At 39.9% G+C, this 25,033-nt stretch overlaps 1 protein-coding gene and 1 pseudogene across 1 annotated transcript in view; one reads left to right on the top strand and one right to left on the bottom strand.

Annotated features, from left to right (window-relative positions):
• PHLPP1 (PH domain and leucine rich repeat protein phosphatase 1) overlaps positions 1-25,033 on the top strand; it is a 265,241-nt gene that overhangs the window by 10,439 nt on the left and 229,769 nt on the right. The gene's annotated exons all lie outside the window — the stretch shown is intronic.
• LOC111528459 lies at positions 5,591-5,690 on the bottom strand (annotated as a pseudogene).

Here is a 25,033-nt window from a genome sequence, read left to right as displayed (position 1 = left end):
TTTTACTTTCCTGTCTCTGGGAGTTGACCTACTAAGTCAATTAATCCCTCAAAGATTACTGTTCATTTTTAAATGAGTAAAGGAACATTTAAAAATGCGGAAGTACACAAGGGTAAAAATATATTGCATCTGTCATCTTGAGTATCTACCCCAGATGCTGAAGCAGAGGAGCAGTTTCTCTCCATGGTCTCTTAGAGAGGTGATATGGCTGGGGTGCAGCTGACATTCAGTTTTAAGTAACAAGGAACTCTCCTGTGTAAACATTGCTATAACTGGCAAACTTATTCTTCCTTAAGCACACACACACACAATGTATGTATGTATATATGCACATACCACACACACACATCCCCACCCACCCAACCCCCCACCCACACACACACATTCTCCATTGAGTGTTGAGGTAGGATATGATGAGAGGTAGTAGTTGTATTTATGGATGGGAGGAGGTGAGTAGGGTAAGTGATCCTGGGGAAAAAGAAAATCTCAATTTAAAAAAATTTGCAGTTAATTTTTAATTTTGTTGAACATTAATTGGTAACTCCTTGTGACTTATTCATATCCCTTGCCTGCTTTTATTTTATTTTATTTTTTTTTTTTGGTTGGATGTTTGCCTTTTTCCTACTAATTCCTTTGGGCGTTACATAGAGAAACTAGTTTTGTTTACTAAGTCACTAATATTTTCTTTATCTGTTCACTTTTATATCAGTCTTTTCCTTTAGGTTTTCAGGGTGTTTGTCATGCTTAGGAATGTCTCCTCCAGGATTTAAAAAATTCTCTTATACTTGTAGTATTTTTTCTTTTCTTTCCTCTTCTCTTCTTGTCTCTTCTCTTCTCTTTGTTTTTTTTGATGGAGTGTTGCTCTGTTTGCCCAGGCTGGAGTGCAGTGGTGTGATCTCAGCTCACTACAACCTCTGCCTCCTGGGTTCAAACGATTCTCTTGCCTCAGCCTCCGGAGTAGCTGGGATTACAGGCGCCCGTCACCATGCTCAGCTAATTTTTGTATTTTTAGTAGAGACGGGGTTTTGTCATGTTGGCCATGCTGGTCTCGAATTCCTGAGCTCAGGTTATCCGTCCGCCTCGGCCTCCCAAAGTTCTGAGATTACAGGCGTGACCCACCATGCTGGCAGTTTTCTATGCATAAAAATTTAATGTATCCATTGTTTAAGATAGGAAGGAGAGGCCGGGCACGGTGGCTCACACCTGTAATCCCAGCACTTTGGAGGTGGATGGATCACCTGAGGTCAGGAGTTCAAGACCAGCCTGACCAACATGGTGAAACCCCATCTCTACTGAACATATAAAAATTAGCTGGGCGTGGTGGTGGGCACCTGTAATCCCAGCTACTCGGGAGGCTGAGGCAGGAGAATTGCTTGAACCTGGAAGGTGAAGGTTGCAGTGAGCTGAGATCAAGCCACTGCACTCCAGCCTGGGTGACAGAGTGAGACGCCGTCTCAAAAAAAAAAAAAAAAGAAAAATAACAAATAGTTCCCACATTTTAATTGAATGACTTTGTTATTTCTTCACTGATTTAAAATGCCCCTTTTGGCAGGTATGTGGCACACGCCTGTATTTCCCACACTTTGGGAGGCCAAGGCAGGATAATCATTTGTGCTCAGGAGTTCGAGGAGACCGGCCTTGGCAACATAGTGAGACCCTGTCTCCAAAAAAAAAAAAAAAAAAGGCCACTTTTCTCCAGAGTTTATGCCATTTTTGCTTGTTTGTTTTAATTGGCAAGCCGGGGATTAAAATCTACAATATGGAGTAATGTAGGTTTAGGGTAGGTATTAGGATTTGTTGAGGGATAGTAGCGAGAAAAGGAAGGCTCTTTAGCCTTACCACTGCATTTCTTTTTGATGCCCAATTTCCCTTGCCGTTGTCACTTTTAGGATGGCAGCTTATGTGCTTCTGGACATGAGCTTATCAGAGTACTTCTTTCCTGTGGATTTGATATCATCTCAAAGTGGCTTGGATGGGAAGGGGAGGGGGGCTGGAATATAAAATACTGCTTCTATGTGTATTTTTCAACCTTTACATATTAGAGAATTTTTTAGGCCAGGTGTGGTGGCTCATGCCTGTAATCGTAGCACTTTGGGAGGCTGAGGCGGGCAGGCAGATCACCTGATGTCAGGAGCTTGAGACCAGCCTGGCCAACATGGCGAAACCTCGTCTCTACTGAAAATACAAAAATTAGCTGGGCGTGGTGGTGCATGCCTGTAATCCCAACTACTCGGGAGCCTGAGGCAGAAGAATCACTTGAACCCAGGAGGCAGAGATTGTAGTGAACTGAGATGGTGTCACTGCACTCCAGCCTGGGTGATGGGGTGAGACTGTCAAAAAAAAAACAAAACTTTTTTTTAAGGCAGGGACATAAAGCATTGATTTCTGTTTTCCGAATTTGAGCTCTTTGACTAATTTATTTTGCATTAGGCAGCAGTCTTAGCTGTTTATTTATACTGTACAGATTCACTGAACTTTTTTCACCTTCTGGAGAAGTTCTGGGGGCTACCCCTTAGAGGTCATTGTGAAGCACATACGGTTTATCTTTATATATATATATTTTTTGAGACGGAGTCTCGCTCTGTTGCCCAGGCTGGAGTTCAGTGGCGCGATCTTGGCTCACTGCAAGCTCTGCCTCCTGGGTTCACGCCATTCTCCTGCCTCAGCCTCCTGAGTAGCTAGGACTACAGGCGTCCGCCACCACGCCTGGCTAATTTTTTTTTTTTGTATTTTTAGTAGAGACAGGATTTCACTGTGTTAGCCAGGATGGTCTCGATCTTCTGACCTTGTGATCCGCCTGCCTCGGCCTCCCAAAGTATTTTTTTTTTTTTTTTTTTTTTGGAGACGGTGTCTCACTCTCCCCCCCAGGCTAGAGTGCAGTGGCGTGATCTCGGCTCACTGCAACCTCTGCCTCCCAGGTTCAAGTGATTCTCCTGTCCTGCCTCAGCCTCCCATGTAGCCAGGATTACAGGCCCACGCCACCACACCTGGCTACTTTTTGTATTTTCAGTAGAGATGGGGTTTCACCATGTTGGCCAGTCTGGTCTCAAACTCCAGACCTCGCGATCTGCCCACCTCGGACTCCCAAAGTGCTGGGATTACAGGTGTGAGCCACTGTGCCTGGCCTGGTTTATCTTTTTAATTTTAAAAAAGGAAGGCTAGCATGCTTATTGAAATTAGTAGACTCTGCCGGTGATGCCTTGAGTTTTTTTTGGCTAGCCTGAGAAGGGGATTCCATGCGTTGTCTTGAACTGATGACAGTTCTTGATTACAGGAATGATAATTTGAAATAGCTCTGACTTGAGGTAGCAGAACTCTGTGATCCTGCGACCAGTGTTCTAATTGTACCCATGGTGCATTAGTGCTGTTTAGTCAGTTAATTCCTAGAAAAAAATGAAGTGTTTTTTTAGTGGGAATGGGGGAGGGAAAAGGAACACATGTCAAATATAGAAAAGTCAAATTAGAACATCTGCCATCTTTGGCAAACAGGCTTTCATGGTCTATTGACCAATTCTTAGTTATTATATAAATGACTACAAGACACAAATGGTACTGCTGTTGGGTTTTGTGGCTCTATAAGATTCTGTTTGTTGGACAACTAGGTTTCTCTTCTGTAGGTTTTTAGTTGTGTTGCAGAAGTTCCAAATCACCTTTGCTGGAGTTGACTATAGGCTTTAGTATATGAACACTTAAGGAGAAAATCTCCAGACCCATTGCTGTAAAATACTAAATGAAGCCAGGTGTGGTGGCTTACGCCTGTAATCCCAGCACTTTGGGAGGCTGAGGCGGGCAGATCACTTGAGGTCAGGAGTTCGAGACCAGCCTGGACAACATGGTGAAACCCTGTCTCTACTAAAAATACAAAAAATTAGCTAGGCATGATGGCGCATGGCTGTAATCCCAGCTACTCGAGAGGCTGAGGCAGGAGAATCACTTGAACCAGGGAGGTGGAGGTTGCAGTGAGCTGAGATCATGCCACTGCACTCTAGCCTGGGTTACAGAGCGAGACTTCATCTAAAAAAAAAAAAAACCTGAATGAAATGGAACTGTGATCACCACATTTAGGTATGTGTAAGTAACAGTGCTTTCTTCCACAATGACAAACCAGATGTTATTTTTAAAAAATTTGAATAAGCAAGTACAAAAGAATTGAACTGCTTCAGCATGATTGTATCCTGCTGCCTAATGTTCAAGAAATTATATAGTATTTTGATATTTAGCAAACATTTCTATCACCCTATATGCTAATTACTGTTTAGTGCTTTATAAATATTAAGTGCTTTATAACTATTAATTTAATTCTCATAACAACCCTATGAGGTAGGTTATGATATCACCCCAGTATTACAGATAGAGAAATGGAGTTGCAGAGCAGTTTGGTAACTCGTTTAGATTTGTACAGTGAGCAAGAGAGAGGCAGAATTCAAGTTCAGGCATCAGGTGTCAGAGTTAACTGGTAAGTGTCCCCCTTGATTTGCTGAACATGGAAAACTTATCCCTAATGAGCTTCTGTGGTCAGTTAGGGGACATCAGCATTTGTGAAGCACAGACTTTAAACTAGTTACAACCTGGACTGGACTTCTGGCTGTGCCACTGACACAGAGCTTTTCTGCATTCTTTCTTATCTGCTGCACAAGGTTGTTGAGAGGATCAAGTAAGATAATGAATGAAAGTGTCTGTCACAACAGTAGTAGTTCTTACAAACCATCCCTCCACATTTTGGGATGTATGTTGCTGATGCTTCTTAGGGTGGAAAGAGCACTGGAACCCTTCTGTGGTCTGTACGCTTCTCTTCTTTACATGATGTGAGACCTATAGTAAACCCCTTAACCTCATTCAGCCTCATTTATTAGAGAGAGAGAAAAGATGATTTAAGAAAATCTGTTTTCGGCCAGGTGCAGTGGCTCATGCCTGTAATCCCAGCACTTTGGGGGGCCGAGGCAGGTGGATCACCTGAGGTTAGGAGTTCGAGACCAGCCTGGCTAACATGGTGAAACCCTGTCACTACTAAAAATACAAAAAACTAGCCCGGCCTGGTAGTGGGTGCCTATAATCCTAGCTACTCGGAAGGAGAATCCCATGAAAACAGGAGGCAGAGGTTGCAGTGAGCTGAGATCGTGCCATTGCACTCCAGCCTGGGCAACGAGCGAAGCTTCGTCTCAAAAAAAAAAAGTCTGTTTTGAAGAACTTTGTGAGATTCTGAGTTGAGGATATGTGTGGAAGTGCTTTGTAAACTGTGAGGTGTTATACAAATGTAATGTGGTTTTATTATTTTTAGCAATGGTAAATTGCCGCACATGTTAATTAGAGTTAATTAGGGCTCATTAAGGAAGATGGGATCTCCTGTTGTTGGGCACTGATGCTCAGTTACATGGAAGACTGTACAGGCAAACCTTGTTTTATTGTGCTTGCTTTTGTTGTGCTTTGCAGATACTGCATTTCTTACAAATTGAAGGTTTGTGGCAACCCTGTGTTGAGCAAGTCTGTTGGCAACATTTTTTCCAACAGCATGTGCTCACTTTGTGTCTCTGTGTCGTATTTTGGTGAGTCTTGCAATATTTCAAATCTTTCCATTATTTATAATTTTTTAAAAAATATGGAACGTTTCATGAATTTGCATGTCATCCTTGCACAGGGGCCATGCTAATTTTCTCTTTATCAGTGATTTTTGATGTTGCTATTGTAATTGTTTTGGGGCATCACAAACCACGCCCATGTAAGATGGCAAGCTTGATAAAGTTGTGTGTGTTTTGACTGCTTGAGGGGCTGGCTATTACCCCATCTCTTTCCCTATCCTGGGGCCTCCCTGTTCGCTGAGACACAACAGTGTTGCAATTGGGCCAGGTAGTAACCCCATAAAGGCCTCAGTGTTCAAGTGAAAGGAAGAGTCGCAAGTCTCTCACATTAAATCAAAAGCTGAATATGATTAAGCTCTGTAAGGAAGGCATGTCGAAATCTGAGAAAGGTCAAAAGCTGGTCCTCCTATGCCACAAACAGTTAACCAAGTTGCAAATGCAAAAGAGGTTATTGAAGGAAATTAAAAGTGCTACTCAGTGAACACATGAATCATAAGAAGGCAAAACAGCCTTATGCTGCTGATACGGAGAACGTTTTAGTGGTCTACACAGAAGATCAAACCAGGTACAACATTCACTTAATCCAAACCCTAATCCAGAGCAAGGTCCTAACTCTCTAATTTTTTGAAGACTGAAAAGAGGAAGTTTCTAAAGAGAAGTTTGAAGCTAGCAGAGATTGGTTTATGAGATTGAAGGAAATAAGCTGTGTCCATAATACAAAGGTGCAAGGTGAAGCTGCACAAGTTACGATGTAGAATCTGTAGCAAGTTATCTGGAAGGTCCCGCTAAGATCACTGATGAAGGCGGCTACACTAAGTGACAGATTTTCAGTGTAGATGGATGAAGCATCCTTCTATTGGCAGAAGATGCCATCTAGGACCTTCATAGCTAGAGAGGAGAAGTCAGTACCTGGCTTCCTTCAAAGGATAGGCTGACTCTCTTGTTAGGAATTAATGCAGCTGGTGACTTTAAGTTGAAGCGGATGCTCATTTACCATTTTGAAAATCCTAGGGCCCCTGAGAATTCTGCTAAATCTGCTCTGTGCTCTATAAGTGGAACAACAAAGCTGGATTACAGCATACCTGTTTGTAGCATTATTTACTTAACATTTTAAGCCCATTGTTGAGACCTGCTGCTCAGAAAAAGAAAAGATTCCTTTCAAAATATTACTGCCCACTGAAAATGTACCTGGTCATCCAAGAGCTCTGATGGAGATGTACATAGAGATTAATGTTGTTTTCATGCCTGCTAACACAACATTCATTCTGTACTCCATGGAACAAGGAGTAATTTTGAATTTCTGGTCTTATTATTTAAGAAATACATTTTGTAAGGCTATAGTTGCCATAGATAATAATTCCTTTGATACATCTGGACAAAATAAATTGAAAACCTTTTGGAAACTATTCACCATTCTGGATGCCATTAAGAACATTTATGATTCATGGGAGGAGAACCTCCATTAACATGGGTTTGGAAGAAGTTGATTCATGGATGATTTTGAGGAGTTCAAGACTTCCATGGAGGAAGTAACTGCAGATGTGTTGGAAATAGCAAAAGAACTACAATTAGAAGTGGAATCTGGAGATGAGACTGAATTGCTGCAATCTCATGATGAAACTTGAATGGATGAGGCATTTCCTCTTATGGACAAGCAAAGGAAGTGGTTTCTTGAGAAGGAATCTACTCCTGGTGAAGATGCTGTGAACATTGTTGAAATGACAACAGAGAATTTAGAATATTACATAAACTTAGTTGATAAAGGAGCAGCAGGGTTTGAGAGAATTGACTCCAATTTTGAAAAAAGTTATGTGGGCAAAGTGCTGTCAAAGAGAAATCTTTTGTGAAAGGAATAGTTAATTGAGCAGCAAACTTTATTGTCTTATTTTAAGAAATTGCCACAGCCACCCCAATCTGCAGCAGCAGCCACCTGGATCAGTCAGCTGCCATCAACATTGAGGCTAGACTTTTCACCAGCAAAAAGATTATGACTTGCCAAAGGCTCAGATCATTGTTAGTACTTTTTAGCAATATTTTTAAATTAAGGTATGTACATTGTGCTTTATACATAATGCCGTTACAAACTTAATAGTCTATATAGTGTAAACGTAACTTTTTATATGCACTAGGAAACCAAAAAATTCATGTGACTTTATTGTGATATTCACCCTATAACAGTGGTCTGGAACTGAACCTGCAGTATGTCTGAGGTATACGTATACACATTCATTCATTTAATCAGTAATTACTGTGATTATTTACTATATCGTGGTCCTTTGAATTAAAGATGATTCATGTAAATTGTTGAGGATCCCTTGAATTACTTACCAATTTGAAGGCATGTTTGTGGAAACAAGCCAACATTAACAATAAAAAGGTGAAAAGTGTTCTAATGGAGACATAGTATTTGCAGGTTACTGTAGTAGCAGGAATGGGGGGAGAGAGCCTCCAAACTCTTCTGTGTCGCCCTGGAAGGACCAGGAGTAGACTGTTGCTTCAGTTCTGGGATCCTGAGTTGTTTTAGGAGCAACTCTAAATTACTGGTTCAAGATACAGTGTAATTGAGTTTAGGATTAATAGTTCCAGTTGAATCCTTACCATTTACCATATACTTCCAGGCATCTGGGCCTTTTTATCACTTGAATAGTTTTGGGTTCTATTTGATATTATAGTTTGTGAGGATCTAAATTCTGGGTCAAGCAAATATTTGTTTTGATTTTTTGAAACAAAAAATGCAGATGTACACGGGCTAGAGGTTGCACTAAAGCCTGACGGTAGCCTAGAGTACACTGAGGGACTTTCTCTTATTTCTTTTTTTTAAGGCCTATGAGGTTTTATTTTTCTGTGCATTTATGAGGTTGATGGGAAGTACTGTTTATCTTCTGAAGGGAGGTACGTTTTTTAAGTTTGGTGTCATATGTACACCACATTCATGTAAAAATTGGAAGATGATGATTTGGTCATGACCTGAGGGCATTTTTTAAAAACCTCTGTATCTCCTCTCTGCATCTTCATGGAAGAAGGAATTTTTTTAAAAACCTCTCATGTATACTAGGAAGAAACAAAATCTTTCAGCATTCATATAAGCATAAAACAACTTATTAGCTCTTTTATCCATGGCTATAAAACCTGTACTACACACATGGCAAGTTAAGTCTTTACTAATGACCTATTATAAATTATTTTCATCTTGAGTAGATGGTAATGGCTCTGTGAAATACTGTCTTGTAGTAATGTGGATGACAGCACTGGAAAATGAGCTGCATTTTGCTTTTTGTGTTTTAGAATTATGAGAAACACCATGGTAACAAAAAAGAAGTTATTTCAGCCTGTCTGACTAAAATAAATCATGCTTCTAATCCAAATAAAATACTTCTAATTCAAACCAATCAACATTCAGGTTAATTACCTGCCAGTGGGTATTTTCCACCATCTATTATTAAATAACACCTATTTGCCCTCTGTGAAAATTTTTACAGAGACTTCAGTTAACTCATTAGAGCAATATCAACACTTGACAAGCTGATTTTTATGGGGGATATTAACAGAAATGTTAGCACCAATGTAATCAGGAGAATAGTTATTGGCCCTTGTGATTATAAAGCGGAAGCTCAATGATCCCTTGCTTTGTAACCAAGTCATATGAGGGACTTGGTGTTTTATTCACAAAATGAACATGTGATTAGAAAAAGTTCTATAAACATATTTTGGAACTGCTTAAGAGGATGTCATTTTTTTTTTTTTTTTTTTTTTGAGGCAGGATCTGGTACTGTTGCTTAGACGGGAGCGTAGTGGTGCCATTTCCACTCACTGCAGCCTCTGCCTTCTATGCTCAAGGCATCCTCCCACCTCAGCCTCCCTAGTGGCTAGGACTACAGGTACATGCCACCTATAATTTGGCGTTTTTAATTTTTGCATTTTTGTAAACCGGCTTATTTTAATTTTTGTATTTTTTGTAGAGATGAGGTTTTGCCATGTTGCCCAGGCTGGTCTCAGACGCCTTAGTTCAGGTAATCTGCCTGTCTTGGCCTCCCAAAGTGCTGGGATTGTAGACATCAGCTACCCTGCCTGGCCAAGGATGTCATTCTTAAGATACCACACAAACGTTCATTTCTGAGAGTAGGGATTGTCTTGTTAGTATAGTTGGAATGCTTACTTTATATCATGGGTTGGCTTGTAGTCATTAGAATTGGAAGATGTCATTTCTTCCTACTTTTATAGGTATGCATACTTCCCCTTCCCAGCCCCCCATCAAAACAACAACAGCAGCAAAACAGTTGACCACCCTCTTGGTTTTAAAAAACTGACAGATTAACCCAGGTAGCATCAACCTCTAGATAATCCTGATGGGTAAAAGAAAGTAGTAGAGTTCATTTATCGTTAGCGTACTATCACAGGCACTATTATACTTACCCCATGCACAGTATCTTCTTTATCTTTTAGAGACATACGTAATATTGGAATAGACTAAACCACCGTTGTCTGTAGACAGTTACTAAATCAGAACTGACAAATGCCATAATTGAAGTAGTGCCTGTTAGAGTATAGCTTTGCCAGGCTTCACTGGTATAAAATGGGTGAGAACCTCATGGATAGCCCAGAGATGACCTGGAATCTTTGCACAGGAAGCAGGCAGAGGGCATCTAGTACAATTTCTTACCTGGCATAGAAACCTCTGCTTGTCCATTCCTGATTAGTGGTTAGCTGGCTGGCCTCTGCTTGTTGACTGCATTGTGTTGAGCCTTGGCCCCTTGAAATGTGGTCTGTGGACCAGCACCATCAGCCTCCCCTGGGAGCTTGTTAGAAATGCAGAATCTCAGGCCCCACCTCAGACTTACTGCATAATTGGCATTTTAACAAGATCCCCAGGAGTTTCATCTGCATGGTGGGAGTGGGAGAGAGTAGAAGTTGAAGGAGGGAAACCACCATGTGATTCAGTCGAGACCCTGAGGGCCTGAGCTAGGGCAATGGGAGGGAGTAAAGGAGACTGATGTGGACATTATCCTGGGACTCAGTAGCTAACTGGCTCTTTTGACAGCAGAAGCTCCAAAATGACAAGTTTACAGTGGGTGATGGAAGAATTGTGGATCAGTTCATAAAAGTAGGAAGCAACAGATTGTCTAGTGGATATCACTGATTAATTCAGTGATCCTTGAGGACTAGGCACTACTTAGGAGTTGGCGACATAATGAATGAAAGTGTGTCCTCTGCTCTTGTTATTTGCAATTTAACACTGAAGGACTGGTTTTGCTGAGGCATGAGTTTGAGATGGTAATACACTTTAAGCTGACTGCAGCCATCTGTTTAGTTGGTAAATGGGCCTGGCTCACCACCCAGCTTCCAAATCTCAGCGAAGGTTTGTCACTTTCTACTGGTTACTATATGTGTGGTAACTCTCAGGAGGTGATATAGACATTATTTATTTACTTGGTTTTCTTCTAGAAGCCATTTATTTTTTTCCATATACAAAATAAATGCTAGCACTAGCTATGGCTATCAGACAGAAGTGAGGAGGTCTAAAAAGAATATGTATTACATTTATGAAGCTCTTAGGTTGTATGTCTTTTGAATGTTGAGTTTTTCCTGTCTAATGGGAGGTGACGTTTACATAAATACTAATAATAAAACTTGAAATGCCTTAATGGAGGCATTTATACAGTCCCAGGGAAATCCAGAAAGGCTGACAAACCAGCTCTCCCTGGAAGTAGAATCCTCTGGAAAGGCTTCCTGGGAAAGATTCTCCAAGAAAATAGCATTGCATGAAAAGGGCATGCCAGGTTCTGCAGCATGAATGACAGGGCTCGATGTGGGTGGGGAATGGTGAGTAGCTTGGAGTGGTGAAATTTTAGGTGATGAGATGAAAAGTGGTAGGAGATGAGACTGAAAGAGAGGTTGAGGCCATGTGACGAAAGGCCTCACATGCTGAGGACTTGATAAGCAAGTCGAGTGGAAAATGACATGATTAGATTTGTAGTCTTTGGCATTAACTGGGCAGCCAGCTGGAGGACAGATTGGCGAGGGGCTGACTAGAAACTTGGAGACTGCCTTAGTAGGGCCTTTGATAAACATGTTTTGACTTTGTGTGTTAAAACAGCCTGTCAGGAGCTGACGAAGGAATGATACGCTGCCCTTGCCTCAAGGAGTTCAGCCTAGTGGCAGGGAAGGAAAGCAGGCAGTGCTGCTTGGAATGTGCTGCTTGCGAGGTTTGTACAATGTATTTGTCATACCAAAAAGGGAGGTAATCACCTCTGCTGCAGTTGTTATAGGGTTGATGGGAGATGCTTTTGAGCATTAGGAAGAGTAGACCAGGAGCTGGAGTGGATGGGACAGGACATTTTTGGCAGGGGACCTAGAAGTTAGATGAAGGTCTACATGAGGTCAGTGCAGATGAAGAACCGTGAACATAGGGTAATTGTTTACAGTGTAGAATTGTTGGGTCTTAATGAATGATTATATGTGGAGGGGGAAGGACAGTTCAGGATTTTTTATTCACTCCTGAACTAATTTGAGTACAGCAGTTCCCACTTATTTGAGGAGGATATGTCCCAAGACCTCTAGTGGATGCCTGAACTGGGGGTAGTACCTATCCCTGTAGGTAGAACATTAGATACACAGTAGGCCGTCTGTATCCATGGGTTTTGCATTCATGGATTCAACTAACCACAGACTGAAAATATTCAGGAAAAAAACCCAAAAAACAATAAAAAATAATAGCCTGGGTAAGATAGTGAGACCCTTTCTCTACCATTTTTTTTTTTTTTAATTAGCCAGATGTGGTGGCACACACCTGTAGTCCCAGCTGCTTAGGAGGCTGAAGTGGGAGGATGGCTTAAGCCTGGGAAGCCAAGCCTGCAGTGAACTGGGATGGTGCAACTGCACTGCAGCCTGGGTGACAAAGTGAGACCCGTCTCAAAAACAACAAAAAACCCCCAAAACAATGCAACAATAAACAATAATAAAAAAATATGGTATAACAATGGTTTACATAGCGTTTACATTGTGCTAAGTATTATAAATAATCTAGAGATAGTTTAAAGTATGTGGGAGGATATGCATAAGTTATATACAAATATTTATATAAGGGACTTGAGTGTCCATTGATTTGGATATCTTTTGGGGTGGGTGGTGGTCCTGGAACCAGTACCACTTGGATACCAAGGGATGACTCTACTATGTTTTTCCTATACGTATATTCCTATGATAAAGTTTAATTTATAAATTAGGTACAGTAAGAGGTTAACAACAGTAAATACCAATATAGCAGAACAGTTGTAACAGTATACTGTAATAAAAGTTATGTGAATATGGTCTCTCAATCTTACTGTATTGTACTCATCTATTTTTGGACTGTGGTTGGCTGTAGGTAACTGAAGCTGTGGAAAGTAAAATTGCAGATAAGTGCAGACTACTGTATGTCCTCCATGTTGGTAACTAGGGATATGGTGTGAACTAGACCAACAACGTTTTATATGTCTGGATGACTTGGAGGTTTCTAGCTTAGGGGTGACTGTAATCCCATTAACTAACAGGCAGAATATGGGAGCAGGAAATGGTTTTAGGATGAGGGGAGAGATGATGAGTTAGAATTTGGATGTGTTAAGTTTGAGGTTCCTGAAGAACATCCAAGTATGTCTGAAGAGCTCCAGGATCATCTGTATTTAGGTAGTACTTTTGAAGCCTTTGGTTTGAATGAAATTGCTGGATAGATAGGACTTTTGAAGCCTTTGGATTGAATGAAAATGCTGGGTAGATAGGACTTTTGAAGCCTTTGGATTGAATGAAATTGTTAGATAGAGTGAGGAAAGGCCTTAGGAAGCAACTCTGAGGAATGCCTGTATTTAAAAAGTAGTAGCGAGTTATATTGAGTGAAAGAATTCAGGCATGAAGGAGATACACCTCTATGATTATGTTTATATGAAGGTCAATTAACTGGCAAAGCTAATGTTTGGTGATGTATTGTATTGGTTACCTTTCAGTGGGATATGGATGGGAAGGGACATGAGGAGCCATCTGGTCTTGATATTGCTCTTTGTATTGATTTGGGTTTTAGTTTTCTGGGTGGGTACATATGTAACAGTTCGTTGATTGGTACCCTTATGGTTTGTGTGCTTTATTAGATGTAACTTATATCTCAGTGGAAGAAGAGAAGAGGCCCTGAAGGCAGAAATTTGAACAGTATTTCTATCCTGAAGGGAGAGAGGGAGAAAGAGGCTAAGGATAATGGATGAACAGAGGGGAAAAATTTAAACAAAGGAAAGTCTTGGAAGAAATAAGCAGGCATGGAGCACCCATGAAGGAATTAACCCTAGGTAGGAAGAGGGTCGTCTGTTTCCATAAGGCTTTTAGGAAGGATGGATAAAGAGATTCTTGTAAGAGCTCTGGAAGTCTTTGGGTCTCAATTGGCCTCAGTTTTCTTAGTGAATTAGAAGGTGAAGAAAAGGCAAGTCTCAATATTTGTTGTAATATGCTTTTTCTTGAGCTCATCAACCAACTAATCGTAGTGTATACCATCTGTTGTGAATTCATGAGTGATTTCAACTATTGCTGAATTTTTGGAGGATTGATCCTTCCTTGGGCCATCCTAAAGCACCTTACTGCACGGGAAGGGAAGCAGGGACAAAGGAGAGATGGAGGAGCTGATTGCCAAACTTGGTTTTACAGGTTCTCCAATGCTTGCCTGGGGTAGGTTTGTTTTGACAGCAAGCACAGCTTGTAGTCCCTGCTCCTAATCTCTAAGGGGGTGTGTGTATGTGTGTGTGTGTGTGTTTGGGTGGGGGGGGGGTGGTAGGTGGGGAGGCAGAAAGGCAGGATGTTCAGAAGCCTTCATGAAAGCTGCGAGTAGTAAATAACCAAGCCGGGATTGTGCTTTCCATTATATTCTGTTTCCTTTCTGTTTATAAACACATTTATGGATATCTTCTGAGATAGATTTGATTTTTTTCTTTGACTTCTTTTTTCTTATGACTTATTTCTTATGACTTATAGGTAAAAGCTGATTGTGAAGAATGTATTTTCCATTCTTAGATTATCAAAATGACTTGTGGATTAAATCTGTTTAAAAGTGAACATAAAGACATGGTAAATTTTAAGTTCAGTTAGATATAAACCAGATGGTATAGATGACAGTTATTATAAATAATAAACACTGTTAAGAAACCATGCTAAACCTATCATGGAAATCTTGTTAATTGTAGTAAGCATTGAATTTTCATTTTGTGCTCAGGACTGAGCTAGATGCTGAGATTTTAAATTGTGGTTATTGAAACAAAAACGAGCATTATTTTAATCTTTCTTAAGAATATAACTGTGACTGGGCATGGTGGCTCATGCCTGTAATCCCAGCACTTTGGGACACTGAGGCAGGGGATCACCTGTGGTCAGGAGTTCAAGACCAGCCTGGCCAACATGGTGAGACCCTGTACATACTAAAAATACAAAAACTAGCCATGCGTGGTGGTGCACACCTTTTAATCCCAGCTACTGTGGAGGCTGAGGCAGGAGAATTGCTTGAACCTGGGAGGCGGAGGTTGCAGTGAGCCGAGATCATGCCACTGCACTCCAGCCTGGGCAACAAAGCCAGACTCTGTCTCAAAAAAATAAAATAAAATAAAATAAAAAAGAATATAATTGCTCAAATATTTACTGATGTCTTTGGATCATCTAGCTATTGTATATTCCCATAGCACAGTTGTGTTTTGTAGATTTTTATTAAAGGTAGTTTGAGAACTAGGATAGAAACTCTTGCGAAAGGATCGTAATTGCTCACTCTTCATATCAAACATGATGAATTGCCAAATAGCAGTTAAGAGTGGAAAAAAATAATAGACCGTTCTTGATTTTATAGGCCCTGGTGGAATGGCTGTAGAATCCGGTTGTTTTTTACTTGCTCAGGAACTTTGTATTTATTGGGCTAGCAGTTGTTGGCACAAAGGTTTGTTTGTGTTCAAAAGTCACTGATTACTGGTAACAAACTTTTTTTCATATGGGACACTGTCTTTTTTACCCTGAGTCTACTTAGTCAATTCAGATGTGGAGTACTTGCTTCCCAAGGTATAAGGTGCTTTGAAGGCTGGGGGAAAAGAAGAGTCACCAGATCTTCTGCCTTTTCAGAAGCTTAAGCCAATTGCACAAGGACACAGATTATCATAAAACAGAGCAGAGTAAGACAGTACCATAGGGTTCTTCTTCCTTTTCAATTTCTTGCAAATACTTCTTGAACTTTGTGCCTTTTATGTGCCAGTCTTTAACAAGATAGATGTAATGTGGTCCTTGCCTTTGTGACTTCAAAGTAGGGAGTAAACTTACCAAATACTTTTATAAATAATTGTTTAATTGTAATTGTGATGTGTGCCACAAAGAAGAAATCTAGTATGCAGTGAATTCTTGTTTAAGCAGAGACCTGAGGATTAAATAGTAGCTTGGGTTATAGGGTACGTGAAAGAGCATTGCTAATAGGGAAACAGTATGTTTGAAAACTCTGAGGTAGGAAACCCAGCAAGTTTAAGGACTTAGAGGAAGGACCAGTGTGAATATAGTATAGTGATTGAGAATATCAGGAAATTATAAGGGCCCATATCATGGGTGTGTGGTCTGGGGCTAACTTCTGCCTGATAAGTGCCTTGGTCATTATAGTTTTTCTCCTCTTAAATTCAATGCAAAATAGGTAGATAATATGAATTTCCTGTTAAGTCTAGCTACAAGGGCCTTTGAGGCCACAGTGTTTTGGAATTTATTTTAAGAAAATGGGAAACCATTCCATTGAGTTATCAAATGTTCTTTAGATTTGTCTTTTTCAAGGACAGGTGCCATGACTGTCATTTTCTAACTTTTTGTCTTATTAGTAGGATGGAGAAAGGGAAGATAAAAGTAACACGGTCTTTTCTATATTTTTTAAGCCCAACAATCTGAACACACAAGAACAACCACTTTTTCTGTCCTTCCTATGTACATGACTTTCTTCATCTTTTAGCCACCTGCACAGCTGTGTAGTTCCTTACACAGCTACATTGATTGACTCTATGTTATCTGAGACCCCAAGATGCTCCCAGAATGCAAAGGGGTGTGGTCTGAAAATAAAGGCATAGTCTTTTTACTGACTTCATGTAATTTTTTTATGGTTTGTTTTTTGAGATGGAGTCTTGCTCTGTTGCCCAGGCTGGAGTGCAGTGGCACGATCTTGGCTCACTGCAACCTCTGCCTCCCGGGTTCAAGCGATTCTCCTGCCTCAGCCTCCCGAGTAGCTGGGACTACAGGCGCCCACCACCATGCCCGGCTAATTTTTGTATTTTCAGCAGAGATGGGGTTTCACCATGTTGGTCAGACTGGTCTTGAATTCCTGACCTTGTGATCCGCCTGGCTCGGCCTCCCAAAGTGTTGGGATTATGGGTGTGAGCCACTGCACCTGGCCTTTTAAAATTTTTATCGGAAGCTCTATTTTACTCTGTTTCTGCCCCATCCCAGCACACTCATTTTCCTTTTCTTAGAAAAGAAAAATTAGTACCTTTTATTGAATGAGTATATAAAATTCCCTGCTGTGTATTCCAACTTCCCCTAACTCAGCCCAAACAACAATAAACTGCGCTGAACATTAAGGATGTTTGATTGAGGACATTAAAAAACACCATTCAGTGTGTTCTCTTGATACTTTAACAACCAACTTCCATTTTAATGGAGTTGGAATACAGCATTCTAATTTGTATGTCCTGTTAGGGAGACATTAAATGAAATTATACTTGCTTAGGATTTTTTTTTTTTTTAAACTTTTTATCCATAAACAAGAGAGGTCCCAGGGTTACTTACAAAGTCAATTATTTTTAAATTAAGGGGCAGGTTAATTAGACTCTTTATAATTGAAATATTATTCCCTGTTCTTTTTCCCTCTCTTGGTTGTCTTAATCCTTTGAATCATTTCCCTATTTTTGAGTAGATTAAGTGATAGTGAACAGGAAACACTTAAAAACAGCTTTTTTTGTTTTAGGATTTTTTTTATTATGGAAAATTTAAACACAATTACAGAAGTAGGCAAAATAATGTCATGAACTCTCATGTAATCATTACCCAGCATCAGCAGTTGCCAACTTATGGCCAGTCTTGCTTTATCTCGAATCACCTTCCTCTGCTTAGATTATTTTGAAACTAATCCTAAATCTCATATCATTTCATCCGTACACACCTCTAAATTTAAGTATCTCCAAACAGAAGTACTCTTTTGGAAGTACTTCAGTCAAAAAGATGACACTGTTATTTTCTTAAAAATTAACAGTAATTCCTGTTTTTCGGCAATTACCTAGTCAGTGTTCAAATTTCCATTTATCTTACATTTTTGAATTACGATCCAAATGTGGTCCAAACCTAGCAATTGCGTTTTTTAATGTCTTTTAAATTTCTTTTAATTTTAGGTTTCCCTCTTCTCCAGCTTTTCTTCCTTCTCCTCTTCCACCCTCCCCCTTTCCCTCTCTTTCCTTGCAATTTACCTGTTGAAAAAACCAGGTTATTTGTCCTGTAGGGTTTCTCACAGGGTGAGTTTTTGTGACTGCATCTCTGTAGTGGTTACATTGAAATTTTGGATATATACATTGATAGGCTTTTTTATTTTTTTGAGTTTTGCTTAACGTTTACTACTTTAATGTGGAGAGGTAAGTTGGATCTTCTTTTGCTGGATTTAGAGCAGAGGTCCAAAACTGGTGCCCGTGGGACACATATGGCTTACAGGCATGTTTTGTTCGGTAGGCACAATCGGAAATGCTTTAAAATTAATTGCCATGAGTTAAACATTGTAAAATTTCCCATAAGAATCAAGATTTATTTATTTTTTTAAAATTCTGTTTTAAAAAATCAGAGTATCTAAGCACCCCAGCTTCCATGCCAATGCCTCTGGTGAGTGGTGGGGCTCCTTCAGAGGGTGCATGCCCACACCTGGTGCAGGGCACACTCCTCATATAGGCTTCCTGTCTCGTCCCAGAGGCCAGCTGGGTTTGTGAACCCTGACTTAGAGCAACAGAAATTACCTTTATTTGTGTGGTGTCTCTTAAATTCAGTGCATTTTTTGTCGCGTGTTTTCTGCAAGCTGGTATTTGTGCTGTTTCACTGTCTTAAGAATTGATGTCTATTCCGAGAGTGGTCAGAGTGCCAGCTGAAGTTCCTGCTGTGCTTCATGCCTCTGTCAGAAGCCTGACTCCATGCATTGCATGAATTTATTCTCATGTGCCTCTCCCTTGGACTGTGGATATTGGTGTTTATATTTTTAGTGCCTAACAAAAGGCTTGGCGTATAGTAGATGCTCAATTCTTATTGAATGAGTAAAGGAGAAAAGGAACCAGTAAATAAACCAGATAAGAAAGACATAGGAAGGCAAACAGATCATGTAATGCATATCCATGTTTGAAACTTCAGTGATGTTAGCACCTCTGCTTCTTCCACTGGCATGTGTTACTGATAGTGATTGTAATCATGGTATGTTACTAGTATAACACTGTACAGTATTATAAATAATTTGTGTAGATATGCAAATGTTTAGCTCAGACCTTAGTCACATGTAAATCAGGGATAGGCTTCTTAATAATAGATTTTTAAACATTAGCTAGGCTTTCCTTTCTTGCCCTAAGAATTTGGAGTTTGAATTCCTCCATTTGGTTTATGTGCAAAGGAAGGAAGTATAGCATGGATGAGCCCACAAACTTGAAGATAGTTTAGGAGGAATAGCTGATATAATTTCATAATGTTTCAAAACCTGGCATTTGGATATCATTAAAAACAATAATAATTTTAATACCGTTGCATTTTATAGGGTTTAGTAATCTTATTTGTGTTATACTAATGCATACTTTAAAATTAGAATTGAGGTTTTAATTTTTTTGGTAGATGTTAAGCCTGCCTGAACCTTTCCTTGCTGCTGACAACCTTTGATAAAAAGTGTGGGTGGGGTCAGGTTCTGTACCCTTTGACTCCAGGAGAATATTTAGTTTATCATGATTAAGAGAACAGGAAAAGTAAACATATGTTACCAGTTGCATGTCCTAGCCTAGGCTAAATTCTTATTCCCTAGTGGTTATTACATGAAAACGTAGTTTGAATGATTCCAAACACTCAATAAACTAAGATTGCATTAAGAAATCTAGCTCATTTTATACTGTTAAAAATTGTCAACAAGTGGTACTATTAAAAGTGAGGTGTTCCAATTTTACGGAGTCCTTCAGTGGCATTTGTGGGTGGTGAGAAATTATATACTCTTATTGAGAGCCGGTGGTGTCTTCACATAGTGCAGTGGTGAGTGACAGGGATGTGCTGTAGTGTTGCAAGAAATTAGAGGATTTTTTTCGAGTAATTTTAATAGTGCCACCATTCTGTATTCACCAAATACTTTACATTTTTAAAACCATTTCAGTATTGAAATTGTAATCACTGAACCAAATCTTTGAGACATTCCTGATTAAAATGGAAATTCTTAATGTTACTGTTGCCTCTTTTAGTGACTGAATTGAAAAAAGTTACTGGTAGTAAATGTTAGCCAGTGTTTCTTTTCTACATATGAATCTATGATAAGAATTTTGACAATTTGGAGGAAAACTGTAAAGATTTGAAATCAAAATACTGTACTAGTTTGTAATTGAACTGTGTCAGACTGGGTCAGAGGTGTTAGATCTAAATTGCTGACCACTGGATTTCTTTCTGGGCTCCCAAGGGGAAAATACTCAAATGCATGCCTACTATATGTTATATATAGTGGAGGAAGATAGTTGGAAGAAAAACTGAAGATTTTTTTTTTTTTTTTGAGATGGAGTTTCACTCTTGTTGCCTAGGCTGGAGTGCAATGGCACGATCTTGGCTCACCGCAACCTCCCCCTCCTGGGTTCAAGCGATTCTCCTGCCTCAGCCTCCTGAGTAGCTGGGACTACAGGCGTGAGCCACCATGCCCGGCTAATTTTGTATTTTTAGTAGAGGTAGGGTTTCTCCATGTTGGTCAGGCTGGTCTCGAACTCCTGACCTCAGGTGATTTACCCGCCTTGACCTCCCAAAGTGCTGGGATTACAGGCATGAGCCACCACGCCTGGCCAAAACTAATTTTTTATAGTGAATTTTCCTCAAATGTTAGCACTTTCTTGTGTCCCTGATGCTGTTAGTCAGGGCGTACTTAGACAATTTGCTTTTCTTCTTCCTTTTCTGCGTGTTGCCTTTGAAAATTGTAAGATGAACACTGTTTGAATGATGTGCTTAAATAGCAATTAATTTAGTTTGTTTTGCCCAAATGATTTTAGCTTTGCAGTATTTTTTCTTTTAAAAAATGTATTACAGGCCATTTCAAGCCTGAATACAAGAGTAATATAAAGAACACCTGTATAACTATCCACCAGCTTTGTTGAATCTAACATTTTGCTGTATTTGCTTCAGATGTCATTTTTTTTTTTAAGTTGTAAACCTGTGTACACCTTTTGATCCCAACAACCTGGTGCATGTGTTGTGAGATTTATTCCTATATATTGTATGTAGGGTTTTTTTTCTATAATAAATGGTGTATTAAAATTAAATAAAATAGTTTGCTGGTGCATAGCAATGTGATTTATTTTTTGCTTAGTAGAACTTGCTTAAGCTTTCTGGACCTGGTAGCCTTTAAACTACAGATTAAATGTATCTAATGGTTATAGCTATATTCAGGTTTTCTAAATGTTCTAGACTCAGTTTTGGGAAGAGAGATTTTTCTAGAAAATATTCCATGTCTGTTTTTCAACATTATTTAAGTCTACTACATTTCAGATGTCTCCTTTTCAGTTCCTTCTCTTTACTGTTGATCTAACCATGGATTTGTAACTTTTATTTGTGCTTTGAAAGAATCAGCATTAGGTTTTCTTGAAATTTCTATCATTCCCCTCCCCCATACTTAATTTATGCTCTTATTTTTAATTCCATCAATTAGTTTTGTTAGGAGTTATCTTTCATTTTATTCCTAAGGTTAGGTGCTTAGCTTACTAATTTTTAGGCTTTCTTCATTTCCTTTTTTTTTTTTTTTTTTTTTTTTTGAGACAGAGTCTCACTCTGTTGCTCAGGTTGGATTGCAGTGGCGTGATCTTGGCTCATTGCAATCTCTGCCTCCTGAGTTCAGGCGATTCTCAGCCTCCCAAAATGCTGGGATTACCGGCGTGAGCCACAGTGCCCAGCGGATATTTTTCTTTCCCTCCCCTCCCCTTCCCTTTCTTACCCTCCCTCTCCCTTTCTCTCCCCTCCTCTTCCTTCTTCTTCAACAGGAGGTGGGATTTCTTCCCTTCCCTCCTTCCTTCCTTCCCTTCCTTCTTCAACAGCGTCTCCATGTGTCATTCAGGCTGGTGTGCACAATCATGGGTTACTGCAGCCTTGAATCCTGGGCTCAGCCTCCTGAGTAGGTGGACTGATAGGTGTTTGCCACTACACCTGGCTAATTTTTAAAAAATGTTTTGTAGAGACAGGGGCTCACTGTGTTGCCTAAGCTGGTCTTGAACACCTGGGGCTCAAGGGATCCTCTCGGCTTGGCCTTCCAGAGTGCTGGGATTATGGTGTGAGCTACTGTGCCTGGCTAATTTTTTTTCTTTTATTTCATGAATTATTTTAAAGGTCATTTTAATGTTTTCAAATACATCAAAATTTGTAAATTCAGATTTTACTATTTCAGATTTTATCATAAAATTGTCAAAGTACCTGGATGATATTGATTCTTTGGTATTGGTTGAGTTAACTCTGTGACCTGGTATAATTGTTCCAGGTCTGCTTGAAAAGAAGGTACATTCTAATTGTTGGGTGTTGGTTAGGTCTAATGTGTTGCTTAGATCGTGATTGTTAATTATTTCATTCATCTTCTATAGTTTGACTAATTTTTTTACTACTCAACCATTGACTAGTATATTAAGCCCTTCCTTCATAATTGTGAATTCATGAAATTCCCCATTTAATTCAATGTATTTTGAGGCTAAATTGATAAATAGGCAAATTCAGGATAGGTTTTTTTTTTTTTTTTTTGAGATGAGGGTGTCACTTTGTCATCCAGGCTGGAGTGCAGTGTCACAATCACTGCTCACTGCAGCCTCAGCCTCCTGAGTAGCTGGGACTACAGGCATATGCCACCACACTCGACTAATTTTTTAATTTTTTCTGTAGAGATGGGTTTTTGCCATGTTGCCCAGGCTGGTCTGGAACTCCTGGGCTCAATCTGTCTGTCAGCCTTGGCCACCAAAGTGCTGGGATTACAGGCGTGAGCCACCACGCCCCACCCAAATTCAGAATAGTTATATTCTTGTTGGTGGAATCTTTTTCTCATTATATAGTGACATTTTATTTCTAATAGTGACTTCTGCTTTAGTGGCTATTTTGCTTGATTTTAATATGATTATAGCTTTTTTGGGTTACTGTTTACTTGGTATATATTTTTTTCTTTATGGTCTTACTATATTGCCATAGTTGCCCTTCTTCTAAACAACATATAGAAGGTTTAAAATTTAATCTGAGAATCTGTGGATTCAATCTGTTTGTTTATATTTGGATTTGTTTATTTTTGACTTTATGGCTCTTGCCCCAACACACACACCTTTTAAGGTTTTAATTTTCTCTTTTCTTGGTAGTATGTTCTTCAGTTCTCATTTTATTGTCCATTCTTCTGGAAGTTTTATATTATTTTAGTGGTTACCTTTAAATATTTAACTTGAACATGTCACCTAAAAAGTGTATAATCACCATTTCTTCAACATCCTTTCTTTAAAACAAAATCCCAAAAACAAAGACCTTAGAATACTTCAACTCTGATAGCTCGTCTTCATTTATAGGTGTTATACTTTTCTCTGGTGTTTTTGCTTTCTTACTTTTTTAATCCTGAAATTTTATGTAATTATTATTATTATTATTATTATTTGGTCGGCACATGTTCAGGTTTACCCAATGGCTTACTGGTATTCTAAATAAATATATATATAAGGGGATTTTCTTTTTTTTTTAATTCAAGTTTTGCAGCCTCATATGACCAAATTCCAAACCTCCTGGGAGTGGGGAAAAAAAGATTCTTAAAAAAGATACCTGCTAGCAAAAAGAATTTACTACAATATGGAAAAGTATATGGGAGAAAGTATATATTTCTAGAGACTTTGAGATAACATTTAACGTTTTGGCTATTTAACTTCTTCCTTTTCTTCCTTTCAGTTTCTCTCTTTCCAGTTTCTGCCTTTCCTGTTGTATTATTCTGCTCAGGTTGTGATAACAAGATACCACAGACTGGGTGGCTTAAACAACAAAAATTCATTTTCTCCACAGTCTGGAGGCTGGAAGGCCAAGATGAAAGTGTTGGCAGGGTTGGTTTCTCCTGAGGCCTCTCGGCATGCAGATGGCCACCTTCTCCCTTTGTTCTCACTAGGTCTTTCCAGCTGTGCCTGCACATCTCTGGTATCTCTTATGTGTCCAAATTTCTTTTTTTTTTCTTTTTGAGACGGAGTCTCGCTTTGGTCACCGAGGCTGGAGTGCAGTGGTGCGATCTCGGCTCACTGCAAGCTCCGCCTCCCGGGTTCCCGCCATTCTCCTGCCTCAGCCTCCTGAGTAGCTGGGACTACAGGCACGCACCACCACGCCCGGCTAATTTTTTGTATTTTTAGTAGAGACGGAGTTTCACCGTGTTAGCCAGGATGGTCTTGATCTCCTGACCTCGTGATCTGCCCACCTTGGCCTCACAAAGTGCTGGGATTGCAGGCATGAGCCACCGCGCCCGGCCCAAATTTCTTCTTATAAGAATGCCAGTCAGGGTTGGGTGCGGTGGCTCATGCCTGTAATCCCACTTTGGGAAGCCGAGGCGGGTGGGTCACTTGAGGTCAGGAGTTCGAGACCAGTCTGGCCAAAATGGTGAAACCTTGTCTCTACTAAAAATACAAAAATTAGCTGGGTGTGGTGGCACACGCCTGTAGTCGTAGCTACTCAGGGGACTGAGGCAGGATAATCTCTTCAACCCTTGAGGCGGAGATTGCCGTGAGCCGAGATGGCGCCACTGCACTCCAGCCTGCGCGACAGAGCCAGACTCTGCCTCAAAACAAAAACAAAAAACAAAACGAAAAAAGAATATCAGTCAGATTGGGTTAGGGCCCACCCTAACAGCCTCATTTTAACCTTATCACCCCTCTAAAGACCCTGTCTCCAAATATAGTTACATTTTGACCTACTGAGGGTTAGGGCTTCAGCATATAAATTATGGGGGAGGGGGACACAAATCAGCTTGAAACACCCATTTTTCATCTTTCTTTTGGCAAAGGGTGGTGTTATTACATGCAGTTATGTGTTCATTGGGGATTCAGAAGTGAGACAGAAGTAGTTCATGTCCTCATGAGACTTTCATCTAGACAAGTCTAGTGATGATCTCTCTGTCACTTTCTGTCTCGCCCTCCTGCTCTCCCTCTCCCTCCCTCTACACACACACAATAGGGCACCTGCGGACTCCTGTCAGACTTGTTGCTCTGTGATCA

This window comes from Piliocolobus tephrosceles, chromosome 18, assembly GCF_002776525.5.
Source record: "Piliocolobus tephrosceles isolate RC106 chromosome 18, ASM277652v3, whole genome shotgun sequence".
NCBI lineage: Eukaryota > Metazoa > Chordata > Mammalia > Primates > Cercopithecidae > Piliocolobus > Piliocolobus tephrosceles.
This window is presented reverse-complemented; position numbering and strand designations above follow the sequence as displayed.